General features: G+C 40.8%; 1 pseudogene; it reads left to right on the top strand.

Annotated features, from left to right (window-relative positions):
* Window positions 1–6,462: 6,462 nt before the first annotated feature.
* On the top strand, window positions 6,463–9,369 carry LOC132359836 (eukaryotic translation initiation factor 4E type 2-like; annotated as a pseudogene).
* The last annotated feature ends 3,226 nt before the right edge of the window (window positions 9,370–12,595 follow it).

The raw sequence follows: 12,595 nt of genomic DNA, 5'->3' as shown, positions 1-12,595 counted from the left end.
GTCTATTTAGGTCTTCTGCCCATTTTTGGAGTGGGGTGTTTGTTTCTTTAATATTGAGCTGAATGAGCTGTTTATATATTTTGGAGATTAATCCTTTGTCCGTTGATTCGTTTGCAAATATTTTCTCCCATTCTGAGGGTTGTCTTTTCGTCTTGTTTATGGTTTCCTTTGCTGTGCAAAAGCTTTGAAGTTTCATTAGGTCCCATTTGTTTATTTTTGTTTTTATTTCCATTACTCTAGGAGGTGGATCAAAAAAGATCTTGCTGTGATTTAGGTCAAAGAGTGTTCTTCCTATGTTTTCCTCTAAGAGTTTTATAGTGTCCAGTCTTATATTTAGGTCTCTAATCCATTTTGAGTTTATTTTTGTGTATGGTGTTAGGGAGTATTCTAATTTCATTCTTTTACATGTAGCTGTCCAGTTTTCCCAGCACCACTTATTGAAGAGACTGTCTTTTCTCCATTGTATATCTTTGCCTCCTTTGTCATAGATTAGTTGACCATAGGTGTGTGGGTTAATCTCTGGGCTTTCTATCTTGTTCCATTGATCTATGTTTCTGTTTTTGTGCCAGTACCATATTGTCTTGACTACTGTAGCTTTGTAGTATAGTCTGAAGTCAGGGAGTCTGATTCCTCCAGCTCCATTTTTTCCCCTCAAGTCTGCTTTGGCTATTCGGGGTCTTTTGTGACTCCATACAAATTTTAAGATGATTTGTTCTAGCTCCTTAAAAAATGCCATTGGTAATTTGATAGGGATTGCATTGAATCTGTATATTGCTTTGGGTAGTATACTCATTTTCACAATGTTGATTCTTTCAATCCAAGAACATGGTATATCTCTCCATCTGTTGGTATCATCTTTAATTTCTTTCATCAGTGTCTTATAGTTTTCTGCATACAGGTCTTTTGTCTCCCTAGGTAGGTTTATTCCTAGGTATTTTATTCTTTTTGTTGCAATGGTAAATGGGAGTGTTTCCATAATTTCTCTTTCAGATTTTTCATCATTAGTGTATAGGAATGCAAGAGATTTCTGTGCATTCATTTTGTATCCTGCAACTTTACCATATTCATTAATTAGCTCTAGCAGTTTTCTGGTGGCAGTTTTAGGATTCTCTATGTATAGTATCATGTCATCCACAAACAGTGACAGTTTTACTTCTTCTTTTCCAATTTGTATTCCTTTTATTTCTTTTTCCTCTCTGATTGCCGTGGCTAGGACTTCCAGAACTATGTTGAATAATAGTGGTGAGAGTAGACATCCTTGTCTCGTTCCTGATCTCAGAGGAAATGCTTTCAGTTTTTCACCATTGAGAATGATGTTTGCTGTGGGTTTGTCATATATGGCCTTTATTATGTTGAGGTAGGTTCCCACTATGCCCACTTTCTGGAGAGTTTTTATCATAAATGGGTGTTGAATTTTGTCAAAGGTTTTTCTGCATCTATTGAGATGATCATATGGTTTTTATTCTTCAATTTGTTAATATGGTGTATCACATTGATTGATTTGCATATATTGAAGAATCCTTGCATCCCTGGGATAAATCCCACTTGATCGTGGTGTATGATCCTTTTAATGTGTTGTTGGATTCTGTTTGCTAGTATTTTGTTGAGGATTTTTGCATCTATATTCATCAGTGATATTGGTCTGTAATTTTCTTTTTTTGTAGTGTCTTTGTCTGGCTTTGGCATCAGGGTGATGGTGGCCTCATAGAATGAGTTTGGGAGTGTTCCTTCCTCTGCAATTTTTTGGAAGAGTTTGAGAAGGATAGGTGTTAGCTCTTCTCTAAATGTTTGATAGAATTCACCTGTGAAGCCATCTGGTCCTGGACTTTTGTTTGTTGGAAGATTTTTAATCACAGTTTCAATTTCATTACTTGTGATTGGTCTGTTCATATTTTCTGTTTCTTCCTGGTTCAGTCTTGGAAGGTTATATCTTTCTAAGAATTTGTCCATTTCTTCCAGGTTGTCCATTTTATTGGTATAAAGTTGCTTGTAGTAGTCTCTTAGGATGCTTTGTATTTCTGCGGTGTCTGTTGTAACTTCTCCTTTTTCATTTCTGATTTTATTGATTTGAGTCCTCTCCCTCTTTTTCTTGATGAGTCTGGCTAATGGTTTATCAATTTTGTTTATCTTCTCAAAGAACCAACTTTTAGTTTTATTGATCTTTGCTATTGTTTTCTTTGCTTCCATTTCATTTATTTCTGCTCTGATCTTTATGATTTCTTTCCTTCTACAACTTTGGGTTTTGTTTGTTCTTCTTTCTCTAGTTTCTTTAGGTGTAAGGTTAGATTGTTTACTTGAGATCTTTCTTGTTCCTTGAGATAGGCTTGTATAGCTATAAACTTCCCTCTTAGAACTGCTTTTGCTGCATCCCATAGGTTTTGGGTCGTCGTGTTTTCATTGTCATTTGTCTCTAGGTATTTTTTGATTTCCTCTTTGATTTCTTCAGTGATCTCTTGGTTATTTAGTAACGTATTGTTTAGCCTCCATGTGTTTGTCTTTTTTACGTTTTTTTCCCTGTAATTCATTTCTAATCTCATAGCGTTGTGGTCAGAAAAGATGCTTGATATGATTTCAATTTTCTTAAATTTACTGAGGCTTGATTTGTGACCCAAGATGTGATCTATCCTGGAGAATGTTCCGTGCGCACTTGAGAAGAACGTGTAATCTGCTGTTTTTGGATGGAATGTCCTATATATATCAATTAAATCTAACTGGTCTATTGTGTCGTTTAAAGCTTCTGTTTCCTTATTTATTTTCATTTTGGATGATCTGTCCATTGGTGTAAGTGAGGTGTTAAAGTCCCCCACTATGATTGTGTTACTGTCGATTTCCTCTTTTATAGCTGTTAGCAGTTGCCTTATGTATGGAGGTGCTCCTATGTTGGGTGCATATATATTTATAATTGTTATATCTTCTTCTTGGATTGATCCCTTGATCATTATGTAGTGTCCTTCCTTGTCTCTTGTAACATTCTTTATTTTAAAGTCTATTTTATCTGATATGAGTATAGCTACTCCAGCTTTCTTTTGATTTCCATTTGCATGGAATATCTTTTTCCATCCCCTCACTTTCAGTCTATATGTGTCCCTAGGTCTGAAGTGGGTCTCTTGTAGACAGCATATATATGGGTCTTGTTTTTGTATCCATTCAGCCAGTCTATGTCTTTTGGTTGGGGCATTTAATCCATTCACGTTTAAGGTAATTATCGACATGTATGTTCCTATGACCATTTTCTTAATTGTTTTGGGTTTGTTTTTGTAGGTCCTTTTCTTCTCTTGTGTTTCCCACTTAGAGAAGTTCCTTTAGCATTTGTTGTAGAGCTGGTTTGGTGGTGCTGAATTCTCTTAGCTTTTGCTTGTCTGTAAAGCTTTTGATTTCTCCATCAAATCTAAATGAGATCCTTGCTGGGTAGAGTAATCTTGGTTGTAGGTTCTTCCCTTTCATCACTTTAAGTATATCATGCCACTCCCTTCTGGCTTGTAGAGTTTCTGCTGAGAAATCAGCTGTTAACCTTATGGGAGTTCCCTTGTATGTTATTTGTCGTTTTTCCCTTGCTGCTTTCAATAATTTTTCTTTGTCTTTAATTTTTGCCACTTTGATTACTATGTGTCTCGGCATGTTTCTCCTTGGGTTTATCCTGTATGGGACTCTCTGCGCTTCCTGGACTTGGGTGGCTATTTCCTTTCCCATGTTAGGGAAGTTTTCGACTATAATCTCTTCAAAGATTTTCTCTGGTACTTTCTCTCTCTCTTCTCCTTCTGGGACCCCTATAATGCGAATGTTGTTGCGTTTAATGTTGTCCCAGAGGTCTCTTAGGCTGTCTTCATTTCTTTTCATTCTTTTTTCTTTATTCTGTTCCGCAGCAGTGAATTCCACCATTCTGTCTTTCAGGTCACTTATCCGTTCTTCTGCCTCAGTTATTCTGCTATTGATTCCTTCCAGTGTAGTTTTCATTTCAGTTATTGTATTGGTCATCTCTGTTTGTTTGTTCTTTAATTCTTCTAGGTCTTTGTTAATCATTTCTTGCATCTTCTCAATCTTTGCCTCCATTCTTATTCTGAGGTCCTGGATCATCTTCACTATCATTATTCTGAATTCTTTTTCTGGAAGGTTGCCTATCTCCACTTCATTCAGTTGTTTTTCTGGGGTTTTTTCTTGTTCCTTCGTCTGGTACATAGCCCTCTGCCTTTTCATCTTGTCTCTCTTTCTGTAACTGTGGTTTTTGGTCCATAGGCTGCAGGATTGTAGTTTTTCTTGCTTCTGCTGTCTGCTCTCCTAGATTTTTTTTTTAACATCTTTATTGGAGTATAATTGCTTTACAGTGGTGTGTTAGTTTCTGCTTTATAACAAAGTGAATGAGTTATACATATACATATGTTCCCAAATCTCTTCCCTCTTGCGTCTCCCTCCCTCCCACCCTCCCTATCCCACCCCTCTAGGTGGTCACAAAGCACAGAGTTGATCTCCCCGTGCTATGCGGTTGCTTCCCACTAGCTATCTATTTTACGTTTAGTAGTGTATATATGTCCATGCCACTCTCTCACTTTGTCACATCTTACCCTTCCCCCTCCCCATATCCTCAAGTCCATTCTCTAGTAGGTCTGTGTCTTTATTCCCATCTTGCCACTAGGTTCTTCATGGCCTTTTTTTTTTTCCCTTAAATTCCATATATATGTGTTAGCATTACTGTATTTGTTTTTCTCTTTCTGACTTACTTCACTCTGTATGACAGACTCTAACTCCATCCACCTCATAAAATAAAATAAATAAATAAATATATTTTTTAAATCTAAGTGAAAATTTTAAAAAATTAATTAAACCTAAACTTAAAATTTTTTTCATTTAATGTATGGACTTTAGATAATAAACCAAAACAAAAATCTATATCAGGTGATTTTTGTTTTGGTTTATTATCTAAAGTCCATACAGTAAATGAAAAAATTTTTAAGTTTAGGTTTAATTAATTTTTTAAAATTTTCACTTAGATTTAAAAAATATATTTATTTATTTATTTTATTTTATTTTTGGCTGCGTCGGGTCTTAGTTGCGGCACGCGGGATCTTTCGTTGTGGCGTGCGGGCTCCAGAGCGCGTGGGCTCTGTAGGCTCTGTATTTGTGGTACGTGGGCTCTCTAGTTGTGGCTCGCATGCTCAGTAGTTGTGGTGCATGGGCTTAGTTGCCCCGTGGCATGTGGAATCTTAATTCCCCCACCAGGGATCAAACCCGTGTCCCCTGCATTGGAAGGTGGATTCTTAACCACTGGGCCACCAGGGAAGTGCCTCACTTAGATTTTTGATGGGGGTGTGTGTGCATGTGTTTTTAATTAACTAAAATCTGTAGCCGAAGTTACAGAAGCTAGCTGTGCTACTTCCTAGCCAGGAGCCCTTGTTGATCGCTTGATCTTTTTGAGACTTGGTGTCCTCACTTTCAGAATGAGCATAATAATTAGAACTTTATATTTGACTTTTTAAAGTTTCAAGGAGGAGAAGCATCCATATTCCCCTCACTAATGCAAGCTTATTGTAAAGATGCAGGACAATGTCTTCTTTAGCCACAGGGTAACTCGTACTTCAAGTATTGGGATAAAGAGCAGGCCTTGTGCATTGTTTATGTGTGACCCCCTGTCATTCATATTATCCAGGAGAAAAGATCTGAATGAGTTGGTTGGCTGATTCCAATATAGAGAACCTGTAATGGGCCCACACCAAACCCCTTGAAGGTGTCCTCTCGAGGTCCTCTTGTCAATGTGCTAGGGGAATCTATTAACGTCTCCGTCTGGCCATCTGTCAGAACCAAGCAAAGATGCCTTGGGAGGTGATGCCCCTTTTGCAGGAGGTATTCAGCCTAAGGCTGATGGCCACATATTAGGTATGGGACACAGCAGAGAGTACAGCTGATCCCTGGCTTTAGTCCTTTGTAGATGAAGGGCAGATATATTTCATTCAGAGTAAAACACAAGAAGTCCCCATTCAGTCAATGTGCTCAGAAGGGTCTCTGCATTTGAAAGGTCCTTAAGGCTTAATGGACCCCCAACCAGGACAGCGTTTCACAAGATTTATAAGGAGCAGAATTCAACGGCTAAGAACACCTTTGGCCAACTATAAAGCCCTGTACAAATACTAGTGATTTCACAAAGTCATCTGATTTAACATGAATTCAGTGTCATCTAAGTAGCATTTTGGTTATGTTCCACTAGAAAGGAAATTTCTCTGTGTGTGTGTGTGTGTGTGTGTGAGAGAGAGAGAGACAGACAGACAGAGATTTTTTAAAATAAGTGACCCTGTTTTGTCATAGCTATTCAGGTTAAACAGGAAAATGAAAACACACACATACACAGACACACACACTTACACACACGTCTGCTTGTGTTTCTGAAAGGAGACAGCAGAGTTCAGTATAGAGCTGGAAACAAAGCCAGCTGGTTCCTCTGAAATCTCAGTGGGCAGGAACATACAGACTCCCATGACAGCTTCCGGATTTCTTCTGATAACAGTTACAAAGTGGCCAGCAGGTAGGAACAAAGGTCAGTCCAGGCACATCCCGGGTCCTGGGCTGTGATACAGTATCTAAAAACAAACATAAATCATTGAAAGCTTAGGAGTTCGGGCTCCTTCCTCTGACTCCACATTTGAGATGCAGAGAGGAACTAAATTACATCTTTGTATATTTAATCTAACAATTTTTTTCCCTTTTCAACTTTCAAAATAAGCCATTTCTTAGATCAGGCTGAGCCTGGGGAAATAAGAGTATCAACCCTCCCTGGGTTGAGCCCATCCCACTTGAAGACTGTAAATAGCTTATTCCACTTGGCAGGGGTCCTCCTCACCCTGGTAATGAGTAATTCCTGCTGGCTGCCACTGACCCCAGGCTGAAGCAAGGCCTTCAGGAGCACAGAAGGAGATCTGTGTGCTCCTTTGCTTCTTGGCTTCTGAACAGCCCAGCCCTGCCTGGAATCACTGGGCATTGACACTTTAGCGATGCCTGAGACCAGATTATAGATCTTCACTTTTCATGATGAATCCTACTGTTTTGATTTTGTGGATCTTGATAGGAATAGGAGCAGTAAGGTATATCTTTGCATATCCCTCCCCACCTTAGACCCCAAGTCCTGAGTGCCCCTTCACCACCTATGCTCCCTTTTATCCCAGTAATTGCCATATTTTCTTGTCTTTTATGAGTTTTCTGTCAGCTTCACTAAAACGTGAGCACCTTCCGGGCAGGGACAATGTCTTTTTTTCTTGGTCTCTCCTGCCCCTAGCAAAATGCCTAGCACATAATAGGTGCTCTATAAATGTTTATTGGCTGAACCTAGAAGAACCAGAATGCATCCATAGGAAGGTGAGCAGGGTCCATAGGAAGGGGGAGGCCCTGGAATCCAGGTCACACGAGGAACTAGGTGTGTGTGGTGTGTCGGGAGGTTGCAGTGGACAGGATAACGGACGCCCAAAGATGTCCACGTCTTCATCCCCTGAACCTGTGAATATGTTATGTTACGTGGCAAGGGAGAATTACAAATTGCAGGTGGGATTAAGGTTACTAACCTGCTGACCCGAACATCGGGAGATTATTGTAGATTATCCAAGTGCTCAATGTAATCACAGGGTTCTTATAAGAGGGAGGCAGAAGGGTCATGGTCAGAGCAGGGGACATGATGACAGAAGCAGAGATTGGAGTGACGTGGCCACAAGCCAAGGAACGCAGGCAGCCTCTAGAAGATGGACAGGCAAGGAACAGATTCTCCCCTAGAGCCTCCGGAAGAAACGCATCTCTGCTGACACCTTCATCTTAGCCCTGTGAGGCCCATTTCCGACTTCTGACCTCCAGAACTACAGGATAATACATTTATATTGTTTTAAGCCCACTAAGTTTATGATAATTTGTTACAGCAGCAGTTGGAAACTAATACAGAGGCTCATCTTAGTGGAAGGAACCTAACAGAGGGCATGAACCTGGAAAAGGAAATGTCCATGTGGGAATAGCTCAGTTAACATCCAAAGAGACCTTCGCAGCTGAATCACCATAGATCAAAATTAGTTGACAGTACAATCGGAATTGGTTACTAGCTCAATGTGTGCCACCTCTAGCCACCTAAGTAGTGAGTGTCTCTAATAACTCGGGAGAAGCCCTAGTACAGCTGCTGTAAAAGAGTCTGTCAGACCTGGGTTCGCGTTCTTTGCCGCCTGTAACTGTATGGTCTTCAGCAAGTTATGTAACCTCTCTAAGCCATAGTCGTCTTATCTGCAAACTGGGCACAAATCTGTCTCTTAATTAGAAGGGTTGATGTGAGGATTACATAAGATAACACATGTAATGTCCTTAACATAATGCCAGTCACATGGTAAACACTAACTGCTTTCTATTACTGCAAATATACATACAATCTTGTTTATAACAACAGTCTTTGAGGTACCACTGTACTCCTCACTGACTAGGTCATGTGTAGAGTCTGTGGTGAGAACAAAATTTCGAGAAGAACAACCAGGATGGTTAAAAGACCCTAAATCAGGTTCTGTAAAAAGAATGGCCAAATGAATGGGGAGGTTTGACATGAAGCTCTTTGAAATATTTTCAGCACCGGTTACATGATTTGTGGGATCCAATACAAAATGAAAGAGTGGGTTTCCTCATTCAAAAAATTATTAAGAGTTTCAAGATTATGACAACAGAGCATTGAACAAGCACAGGGCCCTGCTGCACAGTTCACGCACCCATGAAGTGGCCCTGAGTATCATCACGTAAAAGCGATAGCCTCACTCTGTGAGGCGGTGGCGACAGCAGCAAGAAAGTGAACAAGTCCAAGCCCTTGAAAGATGATGACAGCGGGGACCATGATCAGAATGAAGAAAACAGCACATAGAAAGATGGTGAGAAGGAAGCATAGGAACGGGACAAGAGTCAGAGCAGCAGCAAGAGGAAGGCTGTTGTCGTGGATCTGAGAGCATCCCTTGCAGTACAACTACACTTTCTGGTACTTCAGGAGAACCCCAGGCCATCCCACCCGCTCACAGGACTTTGAACAGAGTATCAGCCAGATTGATACCTTTGATACGTCCTGTCCTGGAGGCTTGACAGCAACATGATAGCTCCCTGCAGTCTGACAGGTCACAGTGACTTCTTCCAAGTATCCTTCAAAGAAGGAACTAATCCTATCTGGGAGGATCATACAAGTAAAAATAGTGGCAAGTGAATTATTTTCCTGTGGAAGGGTTTGGCATCCTGTTGCTGGCAGAATCTCATCCCCTGGCCATGCTGGGGGAATAGTTCACAGTTGGGGAGGAGATCTGCGGGCATGTGGTCTCTGTGTGGTTTCAGGAAGACGTTATTTCGATATAGAATAAGACTGGGAGTGACCTAGTCACCACAGCCTGAATCTGGACATGTGTGTGTTTGTCCGAAATGGGAGGGAGGCGTGCAGCCAGCCCTTCCTTTTGCTCACTGAAGGGACATCCGTGAGCCTCACACCCCCCTTTTGCACTCATTCCTACCCTCCAGCATTGCTGACTTTATAAAGCAGAAAAATGGAAAATGTGACTTTGTAATAGACACACTTTGGTTTTTAATGGGGTTCTGTGGAGGGGAGCTCAGCCGTTTTTTTTTTTTTTTTCTTTTTTGCTATGTGCTGTCCAGATGCCTCTTGGGCATTCTGTTGTGTTCTTCTCACGCTGTGACATCATGACCACATGTACGAGCCAGCACGGTCACCTGAGGGTTGTCAGTGCTGTGAAGGTCTGTGCATCCAGGAAAAGCTTCCTGTGGGAGTGTCCTGGAATAGCTGTAAATGCTCTCTTCTAGTTCTGCCGTGAAATTATTGGGACGTTTTGTTGATTTCTTTCTCCTCTTCCCCCAAGCCCACCATGTTCTAGAAATGTGTTTCTGATTTTGTACAGGCTCTGCTTATGCCCTCCCTTCTTCCCTCCTGTGGTGGTGCTCTCTCTTTCCTTCTGGGCACAGCTGCACTTAGCATTCCATCCAGTGGGCTACGCTGGTTTCACTGAGGCGGCTTGGAAGGGGTGATGCCTTGGTCAATTAAACTGGAGCAGAATCCAGCTAGATTAGGAGCTAGATTATAATGTGTGTTCTAAGTGCAGGAATTGGAGCTGAAGACAGTGACTGAAATCATCTTCCCAGGTGAGCAGGGCCTGTGTGTCCAGCCTGTTTCTGTGGGCTCTTGCGTGCCCCTTTTTGGGGGAAGGGAAGTGGGAAGCTGGTTGATGGTGGCCTTAATGTTTTATTTGGTAGATTCTGTGATTCTGAAAGTGAGACATCTGAAGAAAAGGCGGCCTTGATGGATGCCGTCATTCGCATGGCTGTGCCTGTCTCTAGTGGCTGGAAAAACCTACCTCCAGTCCTCACCACCTGGTAAACCCAGGATTTAAATACCAGGATGGTCCAGGATGCCCAGACAGAAACCTTTTAAAGGTTGACACAAGCATGCTCTTAAAACGACCTCTCATCAGAGCACTTAGGATTCGAATAAGTAATGATTAAGAGTCATACAGCAACCTCCAAGTAGCTTATTTGATTCTTGTGAGGGAAGATTGCAGTTCTTTGAATTGAGACTTTTTTAAAAACATATCCTTGAAGGCTAGGAGGATCCTCAGAGAAAGATATGAGACTGACAGGCATTTCCTTTTTGTGTATAGATTAATTTCTTTTTACTTTCCAACTTCTGAATGCCCTGTAATTACCACTGTTTGGGGCTGCTTTTTCCTAAAAAAATAGAGGAGTAAAGGGGCCAAATAGAGATGCTTCTATTACAAATAAAGTTAGGTTGGATAAGAAGATCAGGCAAAGGTATAAACACCAGGAACATAAAGAATGAATTCTGGGGTCCAGACAGTCGTGGAGGGCTCAGGCAAATATAGGAGCAATACTGGCTAAAGTAGGAAGCAAAGTCTGCTTCCTAAAATTTGTTTAGATCCCAGGGAGGTCTTCACTTTTGCCTACACTTAGATTTACCATGAACATTCCAGAGAGAACAGACATTTGGATTTGCCCTCCTATTATGTGCATGTGGATGGGTGCACATATGTATAATGTGTTCATGAGCAACGGTCTTGTCAGACCAAATGGTTAGGTACATTGTCCGTATTTTTGCTTTTTAGTTTTTGTCTCATTTGTTCAAGATTTTTGAAACTCTTTTTTTTTAATTGAAGTATAGTTGATTTACAATGCTGTGTTAACCTCTGCTGTGCAGCAAAGTGATTCAGTTATACATATATATACATTCTTTTAAAAATTCTTTTCTATTACAGTTTATCACAGGATTTTTTTTAACATCTTTATTGGAGTATAATTGCTTTACAATGTTGTGTTAGTTTCTGCTGTATAACAAAGTGAATCTGCTATACGTATACATATATTCCCATATCTCCTCCCTCTTGCGTCTCCCTCTCACCCTCCCTATCCCACCTCTCTAGGTGGTCACAAAGCACCAAGCTGATCTCCCTGTGCTATGCGGCTGCTTCCCACTAGCTATCTCTTTTACATTTGGTAGTGTATATATGTCCGTGCCACTCTCTCACTTCATCCCAGCTTACCCTTCCCCCTCCCCATGTCCTCAAGTCCGTTCTCTACGTCTGTGTCTTTATTTCTGTCCTTCCTCTAGGTTCTTCAGAACCTTTTTTTTTTTTTTTTTTTAGATTCCATATATATGTGTTAGCATACGGTATTTGTTTTTCTCTTTCTGACTTACTTCACTCTGTATGACAGACTCTAGGTCCATCCACCTCACTACAAATAATTTCGTTCCTTTTTATGGCTGAGTAATATTCCATTGTATACATGTGCCACATCTTCTTTATCCATTCATCTGTCTCTGGACGCTTAAGTTGCTTCCGTGTCCTGGCTATTGTAAATAGTGCTGCAATGAACATTGTATCACAGGATATTGAATATAGTTCCCTGTGCTATACCATAGGACCTATTGTTTATCCATCCTATATGTAATGGTTTGCATCTGCTAACCCCAAACTCCCAATCCATCCCTCCGCCAAGATTTTTGAATCTCTTTATGTTTTCTAGAGCTGCTCCTGTTTCTCCTTTCTCTTTGACATTGAAGTATTTGAAAGTTATCTTTTCCCATCAGAAGCATGCTGACTCTATGCCAGTTAGAACAAGGGGTTATCCCTCTTAGGCAGCATCTTACCATCTTATCTTTTCCCATCAGAAGCATGCTGACTCTATGCCGGTTAGAACAAGGGGTTATCCCTCTTAGGCAGCATCTTACCCACAGTGTTCACCGAGATGGTCTGCCTAACAGCTTTAAATGGGGGGGTGGGTTGAATAGTCAATGTAATCAAACCACCTATTTTTTCCAAACTAGCTTGAGAGGTTTTTTCCATTTATTTTGACTCCATGGGCCTCTGATATGCTGAGATATGACACAGCTTTGGGTATGGCATCACCTGTTCTAGAAACCAAGGCAAGAAGGTCTGCTGGGGAACTGGAAGTCAGTCTCCACTTTGGCTGTTTTCCCATGACCGCTTTGCTGGGTTTTCCATTTGCAGTTGGCCCCCACTCCCTTCCAGGGCTCTACTCTTTTCATTCTTCTGTTCACATGTATATGCTTTTTTTCCTGGGACACTGGCAATAA

This window comes from Balaenoptera ricei, chromosome 1 (assembly GCF_028023285.1).
Source record: "Balaenoptera ricei isolate mBalRic1 chromosome 1, mBalRic1.hap2, whole genome shotgun sequence".
Taxonomy (NCBI): domain Eukaryota; kingdom Metazoa; phylum Chordata; class Mammalia; order Artiodactyla; family Balaenopteridae; genus Balaenoptera; species Balaenoptera ricei.
This window is presented reverse-complemented; position numbering and strand designations above follow the sequence as displayed.